This window comes from Euprymna scolopes, chromosome 21, assembly GCF_053919585.1.
Source record: "Euprymna scolopes isolate OS-2025 chromosome 21, ASM5391958v1, whole genome shotgun sequence".
Classification (NCBI taxonomy): domain Eukaryota; kingdom Metazoa; phylum Mollusca; class Cephalopoda; order Sepiida; family Sepiolidae; genus Euprymna; species Euprymna scolopes.
This window is the reverse complement of record NC_136502.1, coordinates 2,658,857-2,675,335: the sequence shown is the minus strand read 5'-3', so window position 1 is coordinate 2,675,335 and position 16,479 is coordinate 2,658,857. Positions and strand designations below refer to the sequence as shown.

The 16,479-nt window shown below is 29.9% G+C and overlaps 1 protein-coding gene across 1 annotated transcript in view; it reads left to right on the top strand.

The window, feature by feature from the left end:
- Positions 1-3,344: 3,344 nt before the first annotated feature.
- LOC145241969 (uncharacterized) overlaps positions 3,345-16,479 on the top strand; it is a gene marked incomplete at its 3' end in the record, with an annotated part of 88,094 nt that continues 74,959 nt past the window's right edge. Inside the window, 2 exon segments of the mRNA XM_080104837.1 lie at positions 3,345-3,469; positions 8,043-8,074.

Genomic DNA, 16,479 nt, shown 5'->3' with positions numbered 1-16,479 from the left:
ATTGCAGAAAACATTGCATTTAAAGCGTGCTTCAGAACTGGTAGTTCGCCTCCATGGAAATCCTTCCTGACTGATTAAATAGGTTCATGATTAATTAAATCACCACAAAGTGGAAAGTTAAATAAGAATTCATATAAATTTCCCTGTGAAATAATTTTATTAAGGGGATTGCTGCAGAATTCATAAGTCCCCAAGAATATTTCTGTGAAAAATTTTTCCATTTGATTATTATAGAGACAAGACCAGATACGTCTTGTTTGCACAATATTAAACTGAAAACTAATTTTAGTGCTTTCTAGAGAAGAGCTTGTGCCTCACAATCTGGACAAAACCAATCTCCATAAGTCTCTTCCTCAGAAACTCCTATGCAGTCAATGCGGTAACATCTGTCACATTTATCACAACCTACTATTTGGGAAGAGTCGTCATTCTTAGCAGATCAAGTAAGAACTTCCCTAATTTCTAAAAAAATATAAATATTTTAAGGAATGGATCTATTCACAAGTATCCCTTAATTTATAGCCAGAATAAACTCATCCATTCCTTTTAGGAATGAAAAGGGCCAAGTTCAGTTTGGCAGCTTCACCAAAACAATATCATTGGCTGATATGTCTTTTGTGTAATGACTCATCATAGTCCTGTCCATTTCTCTCAACTCTCAAAAGAAATAATCATTATGACATAATTTACAGAATTTCTCCATAAAGTCTTCTTTTTTTTTTTTTTTTTTTTAAATTCAATTTTCACCCCAAACAAGACACAGTGCCACTTTGATGCAGGGGGCTAATATTGGGGACATAAATTGAGAGGATTTTATGAAGGGAGTTGAGCAGCAAGATGTCTGTTGACGTTACACTTGAACTTCTGCATGTCAGTACAGTTGGGAAAGCAGAATCCTGGAAGGGAATTCCAAAGTCTAGCAGTTCTGGGGAAGAAACTATTGGAGTAGAAGGCTTTCTTACATCTACGGATCTCTGTGTAGGGGTGGGATTTGGCTGCTTGTCAAGTTTGTCGTGAGTATTTACATCGAGAGGGTACAAGGGCTTGTAGCTCGTCAGAGCATTCACCGTTAAAATGCTTGTAGAACAGGCAAAGTGATGCAACATTTCGTCGATGGGACAGAGGTTGAAGCTTAGATGACAGTTCAGAACCTATCAGGTTGGCGACTCTCTTTTGAACCCTGTGCAGGAGTGAGAGTAGTAGCAGATGTACCAGCCCAAATGTACTCCATACATGGGCGAATTATAGCCTAATAGACGTACAGAATACTTGCAGGCGTAAGTAGCTTTCTAGCATGGGAGAGAGAGAAACGGAGTTGTGGACTAGTGCATTCACGCAAATCTTCCGCATCTTCAATTCCTCACAAGTAATTGTGCTCACAGTTCCCACACTGACATCAAACTCATTGTCTCTATAGACATGCGATGATCTTTATTCGTTGGTTAGTCATCTCATAACATACTGAATTTTTTAAGAGTCTAAGACAATTTTAAATGCCTATACAAAAAAATTTCTGGAAACCTACTGAAGATACCTAGTATATATATATATATATATATATATATATATATATATATATATATATATATATATATGGCAATTAAACTACACAGAATATTCCACGTTTCATCCATGCTAAGATTCATCAGGCTTATGCGAGGAGTTGTGGTTGTCTTGCGTTTTTATATAAATATTCTATTGATTTTTAGTTAGCCAGACAGCTTTCTAGGTTCCACTGCACCCTTCCTAATCAGCCAATGAGCAGGCACTTATAGGACAAAGGCCCAGTTGACCTCCGGTTCACCTTTTCCTTTGTGTGTGCTATTTTAGCGAGGAGTGTGGAGATCTAGTGTTCTGGCCTATTTTATAACTTACTACCTAGCTCTACCTACGTATTAAGCACTGTTGAAGTAAATACTTAATGTTTACACATAAATTTATACTTTCGTATATTAATTTATGTTATTAAATGAAGTAGTCACATATATATACATACATATATATATATATATATATATATATATATATATATATATTAATTCGGTTGAATTCTGGACTTGCACCAAATTGTTGGATAACTCTCGCTTTCGTTATTTTGTCCTTTAGTTCTCACATTCCATGAACAATATTTCTGACAAAGAGGAAAGAATTGCAGTTTTCTGGGTCAGAATCTATTCTGTCTAACACTTATCGTTGGCAAATTTTTGACATTAATGCAGTATTATTTTAGTTCCTTACATCAAGTGGTTTCATACTTTGTCTGGAGCGATTAAAAATCTTTATCTGAGAGTACGTCTCTCAAGCTCCTTGGCCTAACGTTCACAGGAAACATGAGCTGGAACAATTACATCGAGAGCATTGCCAGGGCCGCTGCGAGGAAGGTGGGCTCTCTCTACCATGCTAGAAAACTTCTAACACCCGAAAGTATCCTGTACCTCTACAAGGCCACTATTCGCTCATGTATGGAGTATTGCTGTCATATTTGGGCTGGTGCATCAGCTACTAGTCTCTCGCTCCTTGACAGGGTTCAAAAGAGAGTCGCAAATCTGATAGGCCCTAAACTGGAATCTAAGCTTCAGCCTCTGTCCCATCGTCGAAACGTTGCATCCCTCTGCCTGTTCTACAAGTATTATAATGGTGAATGCTCTGATGAACTGTAAGCACTTGTGCCCCCACGACATAAACACCCTCGACAGACCTGACAAGCTGCAAAATGCCACCCCCACACTGTAGAGATCCCTAGATGTAAAAGATCTTTCTACTCCAGTAGTTTCTTCCCCAGAACTGCTAGACTTTGGAATTCAATTCCAGGTCACTGCTTCCCCAACTGTACTGACATGCATAAGTTCAAGTGCAACGTGAACCAACATCTCGCTGCCCAAATCCCTACATAGTACCCCAGTAGATGTTTCCCCTGATAGTAGCCCCCTACACCAAAGTGGCAATGTGCCTTGTTTGGGGTGAAAATGTAATAATAAATAAAATAATAAATAATAAAAAAAAAAAAAAAAACATTCAGTAATAGTTCAGAGTTGGGAAAGTCACTGCTGCTGCTGCTTTCAAACCAATATGCATGTCCACAGATTAAAAAACTACATTCAACCTTTATGACGTCACACTGATTTAGCAAATACCTTTCAATTTTTATGACGTTACACTTCTTTGGGTGTTAATTTTACAGTGAATATGTTGCCCTCGTGGAGAGACAGGAAAAAGGGAACAATCCATTAAGATAACAAGCAAGCAAGATTCGCATAATATATATATATATATATATATATATATATATATATATATATATATATATATATATATATAGATATATATATTGGTCATCAACAGCTATTTCGACATAGCACAGAAGTTCAGTGTAGCAAGACATGGCGAGCATTTCAAGGTGAGATTCGAAACCCGACTGCTTGAACAGCAATCAAGTATATTGATGTAGTCTAACACGGTCATTTCAAAAGTAAGTGAAATTATGTTTTTATATTTATTCATATTACCGACTTGCTTGAAAGCTCAATCAAGTAATATATGTGTATGTGTGCGTGTGTAAATATATATGAAAATTTAGATATATGTATGTGTGCATGTGTGAAAATTATAAAATTTATATATATATGTGTGTGATGAAAATAATGGAAATAGTATTCCGACAAAATAGAGAAATAAAAAGGAACAAACGATATTGTGTGTTCATCAACGTTTCGTCTTTATTTCCGAGAAAGTCTCGAAATAAACGTTGATGAACACATAATACGGTTTGTTCCTTTTTATTTCTCTATGTGTGTGTGTGTGTGTGTGTGTGTGTGTGTGTGTGTGTGTGTGTGTGTGTGTGTGTAATGCATTAACATATAAAATTTATTGTATAGTTTGCAAAGCTCTTCCCTCTTCGAAACTCCATGGAATAAGGTTTTTCTTGTTTATTAGAACTCCGTGTCGGATAAATAAAATTTTGTAAAGCTTCCTTGCAGGTTTATAATGTTTTTTTTTTTTTTTTTTTTTTTTTTTTTGAAAATTTGAATAAATTTTCAATGACAGGATTTTTATATATATATATATATATATATATATATATATATATATATATATATATATATATATATATATATATATATACACTTGTGCCCGATATTATTCATACCCCTCGGATCTTTGAGATTTCTATAAGATTATTGCTCAAACCAGATATATATATATATATATATATATATATATATATATATATATATATATATATATATAGACTTATATGTAATATACTGAGTTCGTGAATTGTAACGTAAAATGAAAACTTTTTGTTCCCATCAACACCTGGTCTTGAAGTCTTGATTTTGCACACAAACTGTACACATATATATATATATATATATATATATATATATATATATATATATATATATATATATACAGGGTGACTAAAAAAAAACAAAAAAAAACGAGCCCCAACTTGAATTAGGCCCTGTTTCTTAGTGTTTTGTCCGAATGAAATGAAAATTTGATCATTACTAGTTTATTATATTCAAAACATTACATCAAATATTATTATATATTTTATATTATATATATTATATTATATATATTATATATATATATTATATTATATATGTTATATATATTATATTATATATTTTATATTATATATATTATCTTATATATATTATATTATATGTTATATATATTGTATTATATATACATTATATTATATATATATTATATATATATTATATATATATTATATATATATATTTGTATGTATATATTATATGTATATATTTTATATATATACTTTATACATACATAGATATATTTTATGTATATATTAATCTTATATATATATATATATATATTATATATATTTTATAAATATATATATATTATATATTTTTTATAAATATATATATGTTATATTTTATAAATATATATATATATATATCTTATAAATATATATATATTATATATACATTTTATAAATATATATAGTATATATATATATTTTATATATATATATATATATATATATATATTTATATATATATATATTTTATATATATATATATATATATATATATATATATATATATATATATATATATTATGTGTATATGTGTCAAAATGGCACAATCTAAGCAAACTATAAGGTATTCGCAGCTTCTCTTTCAATTTCCGGATTTTTTTAATCATGCTCAAACGCATTTTATTCCCTTTTGCTGGATTGATTGTTGCTATGTCTTCTGATGAGTTAAGGGCAAAATAGATTCATTGATTGATAATTAAGTGAATGTACTATGAAACAGATACTGTCAAGAACTGTAAATGTTAACTAAATTAAAAGAATAAATAGTAAAATTGGAAAAAATGGTGTAATGTAAGCAAACTATTAGGATTTTGTAGCTTCTTTTTCAATTTTTCGGAATTTTTAATCATGTCCAAACGAATTTTATTTTCATTTTGATGGATTAATTGTTGCAAAATAGATTCACTGATTGATATGATAATTAAGTGAATGATTTTATGCTACGAAACAGCTACTGTTAAAAATTGTATAAGCCAATGAAATTAAAGGAATAAATTGTATTGGAATATAGATTTTTGTCATTTATTTATTACATGTTTTTTTTTTTTTTTTTTTTTTTTTTTTTTACAGTGATCACCACTTATCAAGGCCCGGAAGCCACTCAGGGATAAGGGTTATTGCAAGTACATTACGTTAGTGAGGAGATTTGCTGAAATGTTTACTTAAGGGGGCGGTACATGTAAATAGATATATTTCTGTTGGAATATGTTTTTTTAATTAAATTTCCTCTTTTATTCATACCAACCTTTTAATTAAGCTCAATGTAATTACAGAGCATATAATAATTAAATGACAAAAGTCTGCATTTCAAATTTCATGATGTTGACCATCTTACAATTTATTCCTTTATCATCTGACGAGTTTAGAACAGAATATTGATATATTGATTGATATAATAATTAAATTAATGATTTTGCTGTCAAGAAATGTGCATGACAATGTATTTAAAGATATAAATTGTAAGATGGACAAGGTCTTGAAATTTGGAATATAGGACTTTGTCATTTATTTGTTATATATACATATATATATATTGATATTAACATTTATATGGATTTTGATTTTAAAGCATTATACAATCTGTAATCTGAAAGGATTTCAAGACTTCGACTTATTTATATTAAAAAAGGTCGAACTTTATATTAAAATAAATCACAGAAAAAAAATATTTTTATTATATAAATATGTGCTTTATTCCAAAAGTTAATTTTTCATATTTAGAATCGATAGTTGCCAAATCTGCAGTTAAAGAAAATAGAATTGTCAATTTCAAGAAAAAAAAAACACTTCGTATACACACACACACACACACACACACACACACACACACACACACACACACACATACACACACACACATATATATACTTTTTATTTGTTTTTACATACTACTTTACCTCTCGAAAATAGTAACCTTGAATTATATATATATATATATATATATATATATATATATATATATATATATATATATATATATATATACTTGCCAAACTTTCACAAAAAACACTCGTCTAACTGAAACCTTAAGTAAACACTTCATCAAATCTCCACACTAACGTAATATACTTGCAATAACCCTTATCCCTGAGTGGCTTCCGGGCCTTGATAAGTGGTGATCACTGTGTAAAAAAAACAAAAAAAACAAACACTATCAATAATCCCCCCAACTCTTTATCTGTTCCTAAACCTAAACGTGGATTCCATAAACAAAGCTTATTTCCTAGAACTGCACACCTGTGGAACTGCTTGCCTGCTTTCTAACTGGCTACAATATGACCGTCTTCAAGTTCAATGTGAATAAATTCTTGATGAGCTATCCCTTTAAATAATCCAATTTACCAAATGTCCACAACTAACGATTACCATGATATCATTCGATTGACTACCATACACTCATTAACTCTTATCCTCGAGTGACCTCCAGGCCTTGATAAATGGTGACTCCTTTGTATATATATATATATATATATATATATATATATATATAATTAGTTTTATTTATATATACGTGAGTGAAACTGTATTTAAATATATATATGGGTATGTGTGTATGCATATCTGTGTGCACGCGCAAGCTCGTGTGTGTGTGTGTGTGTGTGTATGTGTGTGTGTGTGTGTGTGTTTGTACTTCGTAGTACGCCTGTCCAAATTTCAACCCCGACAACTAGTCCGATAGAAACTGGGCTATTTCGATGGCCTTTCAATTTTCGGACCGATACAAATATTCTAGGTAGCCTTCAGGAGGTCCACTCTCCAAGGTCTTGCCTCTCGACTTTCGGTTTAAAACAAGAGCCTTCACAGGACAATGCCGAGTGGGCGACTTATTTTTTTGCAGGGGGGCCAGAGTGACCCTGACCCTCGTCTTGGGACCCGACACAATTTCCTAGCTTTTAATCTCGTGTCACATACCCTCATGGAGAGAAGTACCGTATGTGGTGTGCGCGTGTATATGTGTGTGTGTGTATATGTGAGCGTGTGGCGTGTGTGTATATGTGTGTGTATATGTGAGCGTGTGGCGTGTATGTGTGCGTGTGTGTGTATGTGTGCGTATGTGTACACGCAAGACATGAGGTGGGATCATTCCATGCGCGCACGCGCATCGCCTTGATATCACACATGCGCATTGCTCTTCGAATCGAGTTGATATTAATGTCCGCAAATCACTTGACACCCGATCGACACGCACACTCTCTTGTCGATTCCTTTTTCCTCTTTCTCTAGAATTTTGTGTCCGATGTGATAAGTGTTATTATTATTATTATTATTATTATTGGAGTTTGAGCGACTTCGCAAATGAGATGAAAGTGCTGACCAGGAAGTAGGAAGAAATGAATCCCAAACGAATGTGAATTAGAGAAAGAGGACGCATAATTTGTTTAAATGTCCGCGTCGACTGTTTTTTTTTTTTCTTTTTGAAACAAAAAAAAATCTTTTTAAAACACGCGTTTCTTTTTCACAGATTTTCTAACGAATAAGACGGAAAAGAAAAAGGTTCGTATATATATATATATATATATATTTTTTATTTCAGACCATTCTTATTTTAATATGGAATTTAATATTTTTATTTATTTCATATAAATATATTCTGTAACACAAAATTACATCACATGAATATTACTAGACTTCTTGCTAGTTGATAAATTTGGTATGTAGCCGTTATGTTTCAATAAGTTTCGATATATATACATACCTATAATATATATATATATATATATATATATATATATATACATACATACATATACACACATAAATAAACGTGTGTGTGTGTATCTCTCTCTCTCTCTATGTATATATATATATATATATACACACACACACACATATATATATGTGTGTGTGTGTGTGTGTTTTTTTATTTGTTCTTGTTAGCGATACTTTTTTAATGAATTCAATTACTCATACGAAATTGCATTTTTACCTAAATGCGAGTTGGGAATAATTTTCCCTTTGACCAATTTGGTACCCCCTTAAATGGGGAGCGGCATTAATAAAATAAAATAATAAAATAAAATAATATATATGCCGCTGAGCGGCAGCGGCATATATATTATTTTTAAAATATAATTTTTATTTTATTTTATTTTAAAATGTGTGTGTATGTATATATATATATATATATATATATGTGTGTGTGTGTGTGTGTATGTATACACACACACATACATATATATAATATATATATAATCATGGGTCTGAGTGACGATTGTTTCATGTAGTCGTTATTACAAAGACTCAGTTGTTGCATGAGGATTTTTTGTTTTTTCTTTTCAACATTCATAACATCCAACCAACATGTCAGCGTTTGTTTTTTAACCGTAAAATAATTTTAATTTGCATTTTTATTTTTGCTATTTTTCAAACGAAACAAAAAGTTAATTTAAACTTTTTTTAATCATGTTTTTTTATGGCCGTGAAACAAAAAGTTTATTTACTGCATACAACTGTCTTTTTTTGCACATATTATTATTTCATTATTTTATTATTATACAATAATTTAAAAAAAAACTCAACACCCTGAATTGTATGTGAAATTAATACACAACCCAGAGAATCTTCGTTTTTATACTCGTCGTCGACCAATTACGACCAACATAAAACTTTATATAAAACTTTATAGTGCTTATGCACTTATGTTACCGTGCTATTTTTTTTAAATAGTATTTTCAAGTTTTATGATATCGCTTTTATTATTAAATTGTTGTGGGAAAGTAAAGAATAATTGCAAAACACCTTATGTTAAGAATGGCTTTCTAAATGATAATGTTATTTCAGCACGATAACAATAAGTACTAACTTACATATATAAATATGTGTATATATATACATATTTATATATGTATATATATATATACACATATATGTATGTCACATACATATATGTGTATGTGTCACATACATATATGTGTATATATATATTGTATGTGTGTAATCTATATGTATATATATGTACGTATGTATATGTACGTGTAATCTATATGTATATGGGTGTATATATATATATATACATACAAGTATATATGTGTGTATATTTGTGTATATATATATATATACACACACACACACTTGGTTTATAAGATGTCTATTGTCTTGTTTCAGTACTTATTTAGACGATGTTCTGCGCACTAAATGTTGGTAGTAGTAGAAATTTAAACTGTCTGTCTAGCTCACTTGCCATAAGTATATTTTTACACTTTATATAATCAGTTACACTCCCCCAACAGAGCTAGCCATTACACTGGGTTTGATGAGCATTAGTGACATCTGACGACGATGTTGGATATGTTCACTCTGTCATCGTCATAATTTTTTCACCTTTGTTTTTCATTTACTCTAATTACATATTGAGCACACTTGAAAAAATATATGCTTGGTTTTTTTTATATGACTATATAAACATGAAATAATACATTTTATGTGTGTGTTGTGTAAGGCAGAGCTCCAATCCTGTGGGATATTGAGCTTGCTCAGCTTGAGCACTTGTCTCTTTTTTTTTTTTTTTTTTTTTTTAATTTTTTGAAAATTTGTTATTCCTACCCCTATGTGTGTGTTTGTATCAGACTAAAATATAAAATATATTTCTTCATAACTTTCTACTTAGCTCTACTCACGTGTTGAGCACTATTGAAGTAAATACTGAAAATTGATACATAAAATATCTTTATATAACATTTTATGTGAATACATGAATAAGTATATTATTATTATTATTATTATTAACACCGGTGAACCAAGTGCAAGAGAGATTAAAACAATTGCATTTAAAGGAAGGTCAGAATCTTAAAAAGATCTCGCAGTTGGAATCTATAATAAAGCGGGCGAATGTTTGTCATCCGGTAGGATGCCTCATCTTTAACTCGAACAACCTGTCGGTCAATTAAGTTTAAATAATTCTTTCATTTGACTTTAAAAACTTTTTTTTATAACCATTGACTCTTCATTAGTTTTGGAAAAAAAATCCAGCAGAGTGCTCTATGAGGCGAAACATTCACAAAATAAAGCATGATATATATTTTAATTACCGAAGTTTAGATAAGCCATCGGTACCGTCGGTTTCAAACCTGATAAGAGGGAACCGTTTTAGGTCCCCATATCAAGTTCTCGTCAGCCGATTTATCTCGTGTATCTATATAAACTACTGAATAAATAAATATATATATATATATATATATATATATATATATATATATATATATATATATATATATATATATATCTTGAAAGAAACATTCTTGTTTTGTTTTGGTTTTTTTTTTTTTGTGGTGGGGTCAAAAGACTTTTTGTATTCCTACACGTCAACACATAGGAAATAAATACAGAAAAGATATAAACATTTATATATTTTTCGTATCGATTTTCATTCAGACATATTTACATCATACCTTGAGTTTAGTTAGTTGGTCTTTAGTTGTGACTGACACTGGTCTGTTTTAATTTCTGGAGCTTAGCGACTATTATTTACGAAATAAAACCACTATACCACGACTCCCCCATCCAGTAAAATCGTGTCTTCACGTACCCAGCAGGAGTTTTAAACCCTGCCTACCCAAACCTCACCCATCAAATTAAAGGGATGTGCCGTCCAATGAAGTTGCAACTCCTAAAAGTCGAAAACTGATGTAGATTTTTTTTTTTTTTTCTTAATCGCAACCTGGTGAGAGGAATGAGTTAACAAGACAATATTTTTTGCCAACTTATTTGCCTTGGTAAGTTGATATTATTTGTTTTCTTTATCATTGCACTTAGATAATACAATTTTATAACTAAAATATAATCCTGTTTTTATATAATAATTTCATTGTTAAAATAGTTCCAAAACTCCAAACTATTAAAAATGAAATGATATTTAAATTTCATTTTTTAAAGTTTTGGAACTTTTCAATGTGACGTGAGTCGAAGTTGAAACCCTAAACTCAAGTTTGTTTTCTTTTTAAGCATGTCGTCTTATTTTCATTTATTTTTTGTTTTCATATTACCTTTTTTTATAAAATGTTTACGAATATCAAGTTGGTTTTTAGTCAAGATTAATTCAAGTTTTTGTTTCCGTCATCGAAGTAAATAAAACGCAAACCTTAAATATACGCGTGTCGCGTACCTGCTAAATTAATAGTTGTCAGTTTTTTTTATACGCCAGAGTGTGTGTGTGTATACATATATATATATATATATATATATATATATATATATATATATATTTAATGTACTTTGAACTTAGTTCTTTTGTATATAAACATACACACACACACACATATAAATAAGTTTTTATTGCTTGTAATGTGTAAAGATGTCTGACGGTTCGATTTTACTACTGTAAAGTTTTTGTTAACTGAAAAAGTTAATAAAAATCCGTTTGATGATAGAAAAAAAACTTATTTATAGAAACTTATAGAACGTAAGTTATATTCGAAACTTTATAAATGTTTTTTTAAATATACAAATCTTTGATGTAGTTATTAATTTTGTTTTTATTGTTAAAAAAACGACGAAGTTCGTTCTTGATTGATTCTGATATATATATATATATATATATATATATATATATTACTTATTTGCTTATATTCCAACAAAATAATATACACATTTAATTTCCTGATTTGTTGTGTGTGTAATGACCTAATATTACACTGTTATGATTCGATATTCCATATGCAATGTTGATTTGATTTTAAATATTCAAACTGAAACCTTAAATAATACTCCATTAATAAGTTGAAAAAAAATAATGAAATTAGACAATGAAAATAAATTCCGTGATGAAAAGATGTTTTGGTTTATTCATTCATCTCCGGCATTCAATGAATGTTTTTTTTTTTTTTATACAGATTTAAGATCACATCCAAACATTATACATTACAAAAACGTGTATGCGTGTATATGTATGTATATATATATATATATATATATATATATATATATATATATATATAATGTGTGTGTGTGTGTGGCATGCGTTTCTGTTGCATTTTGTTATTTATTAAGGTTATCTTGAACATTTCAACTTTAAGATAGCCACCATTAAAATATTATCTGGTAGTTATGTAGAATACGGACCGTGCTGAAATAATAACGCTATTTAGAAAGTCATTCTAAACTTGAGGAGGGTGTTTTTTTGTTTTGTTTTTGTAACTATTCTGTGCTTTCACCTAACAAATTAATAAACAACAGATATAGTAAAAATTGTAATTTAACTTGAAAATCTTATTAAATTTTTTTTTTAACTCATGTTTGTATTCTGCATTAGTAGGAATTATCTTAACGAAATTCTAGTTTTATAACGATTTGGTTAGATTACTAATGCCAAAAATAACCTAAATTATTGGATTATGGATTTAAACAAATTGTTATAAAGTTAGAACTAATTTGGTTAATTGTATTTATTTGCTTCCCCACGAAAGCAAAATGTGACACAAGGTCATTTTTAATATAGAGAGGGGGCAGGGCAGAGCTCCCCATGCAATTGTGTTTCAGTGGCAGCCATTTTAAAGCTGAAAGGTTCACGAATAACCATTATCTCTGTCTCCCCCTTCTCTCTCTCTCTCTCCCTTCTCTCTCTCTCTCATATATATATGAAGTTATTAATTCTAAACGGTAAAAAAGTTACATTAATTAGATCATAAAACCCCATAAAAACGTGTACAACGTCTGCGTTGACTTTTTATGATTTCTCCGTCAAAAACGTTGTTGTTATAAGTTCTACACTTGAATAATAATTAAAATATTTTTTTTTTTTTTTTTTTTTTTTTTTAGAAAACACAGGTAGACCGGCAATAGTTAATGCTGAATTCAATGCAAGCGAACAAATTATATTCGATATATTACAAAAGAAATATTAGACTTTTTACAAAAAAAAAAAAAAAAGTTTCAGCCTCAAAAAATTGTCTTACTTTTAAGCTATCTTTCAGCACAAACCACCTTATACTTGAACAGTACAGTCAATACCCTTTATATATATATATATATATATATATATATATATATATATATATATATATATATATATATATATATGACGATTAACCTACACTGAATATTCTGCGCATAAGCCTGAAGAGTCCTAGAGTGGATAAAACACGGAATATTCAGTGTAGCTTAATCGCCATATATATTTTATAAATTACTAAGTAGTTCTACCTACGTGTTGAAGTAAATACTTAAAGTTTACGCATAAATTTATACTTTCGTATATTAATTTTATGTGAGTGAATTAAGTAGTTATATATATATAGAGAGAGAGAGACGAGAGACAGGTGTCCATTTAAAAACAATATAACCCGTTGGATCACTAGTTGAGCTTGGGCTAAATTCTTTTGAATAATAAAAAAAGTGAATTTTCAATCAGATAAATGTCTTGATAAACATTAGGAGCAAAGTGTTGTATCTGTTCTGATAAAATACTTCACCTTTTCTGTCCTCGGTCAGTGGAGGAGAAATCCTTCATGACTGAGACAATTTTTATTTTTCTTCCTATACAGAGTGCCCTTTTTGGAGGAACTGGATCTTCCCCACATTGTGTCTAACTCTGCCCTCGTGGGGAGGCAAGTAAAGACAATTTAAAAATGAATCGCTTTATCCATCTCTATTTTTATCGCTATCTCTCTGGATTAAATAATTTCACTACCTGTCATGATATCTCCCCCCCCCCTTTTTTATAATCGACTATCCCAATCTTTAGTAATCATTGCTATTGACGACTTCAATTATTTTAAAGGAAATGCAGTCGAGAAAATTAGTGTTAAAAAATTCTTTTATCTTTTTTTATCTGCTTATTTGTGACCTATTTGCGCTAAATAAATTTTTAATGAAAAGTAAGCAACTTATATTTGTCGTAAGTATCGATTCTGAACAAAGTACCCATTCTCTTTAATCACATTTTATATTAACAGATCTTCTTGTCACTAAAGGAAATGGCTACTTTGCTCCAAACTAATATTTACAGCAAGAGGTGGCTGGTTAATTTTAATGCATCTAAAACCAAACTTCTATCTTTACATCATCAATGCTTTGATCCACGTCTGACATCAATTGAAATGAATGGCTCTTGTCTTGAGAAGGCTCCATGTTTTGACAATCTTCTGTGTCTGACCGTTACTCCTGATCTGAAACATGTATATGAAATCCGTTGCCAAGGCGGCTGGAAAAATGGGGGAGGGGTCCTTCTATCGATCCAGTAGATATCTCACTGACATCCAAGGATGGAGTACTGTTGCCACATCTAGGCAGGAGCTGCTAGAAGTTATTATTCTGCCTTGACAGAGTTCAAAATAGACTTTGTAGCCTCGTAGGGGGTGCTCTTTTCTCTTCCCTGCAACCTCTTTCCCACAGAAGAGACGTTGTAAGCCTGTTTCTGCTTTATCATTATTTTCATGGCAAATGCTCGTCTGAGCTCCAATCTATGGTCCCCCCTCCCTTGCCAAACTTTCATGAAAAACACTTGTCTAGCTGAACCCACTATCAATAATTTCCCGCACTCTTTATCTGTGTCTAAACCTAAACCTAGATTCTATGAACAAAGCTTCTTTCTTAGAACTACACGCCTGTTTTCCTACTTTCCAGCTTACAATGTGGTCGTCTTCAAGTCCAACATAAACAAGTTCTTAATGAGCCATCCCTTTAAATAATCGAATTTACCAAATTTCTACTATTGACAATTACTATGATATTGTCCCATTGATTACTGTACACTCATTAATCTTATCCTCGGGTGGCCTCCAGGCCTTGATAAGTGCTGACTCCTTTGTACAAAAAAAACAAACTTAAATTGCTTCTATTAAATATTAATGAGGTAAGTAAACCAAAATAGTTTTTTGTTAACCAATTTCCCACCTGTATTTTAGTAAAAAAACAAAAGCAATTATGTTGGCAAAAGTAATGATTATGCAACTTTTTTATTTGTTTATGTTTGTGTATCACCTTTGATTGTCAATAAACGGAGACAGGTATTGCATAAAACAAGGGGGGTGCAAACAAAATAGAATGAGAAACGATGAGAGTTATAGTCAAGAGTAAGAGAAACCTAGTAGATGAATAAATTGCAAATTATGGCTAATTACCAAATTTTAATGTTTGTTTCTTTAGATATAACTCAGTCCTAACACCAAATATATTTCAGCATGTTATTTTGTGTGGTCTAAACCTGTAGGAAAGAATGTCTTGTGAAAAAGAGGTTTAGTAACTAAAATTTAGTTTTCGTATATTATAGATATATAATGAGTCATATATATATATATATATATATATTCACTATATTGCTCTGTAATTTCATTGAGCTTCTTAAATAAGGATTGGTATATGTTATAAGAAAACAGAAATATATATATGTGTATGTTTGTATATATATATTTAATTATATACGTGTGTGTGTGTGTATATATATATATATATATTTAATTATGTGTGTGTATATATGTTTAATTATGTGTGTGTATATATGTTTAATTATGTGTGTGTATATATGTTTAATTATGTGTGTGTATATATATTAAATTGTGTGTGTGTATATATATTAAATTGTGTGTGTGTGTATATATATTTAATTATGTGTGTGTATATATATTTAATTATGTGTGTGTATGTGTATATATATTTAATTTTATTTGCATGTGTGTATATATACATATTTAATTATGTGTGTGTATATATATGCATATTTATGTGTGTGTGTATATATTTAATTATATATATGTGTGTGTGTGTATATTTAATTATATATATGTGTGTGTGTGTATATTTAATTATATATATGTGTGTGTGTATATTTAATTATATATATGTGTGTGTATATTTAATTATATATATGTGTGTGTATATATTTAATTATATATGTGTGTGTGTATATTTAATTATATGTGTATGTGTGTGTATATATTTAATTATATGTGTATGTGTATATATAT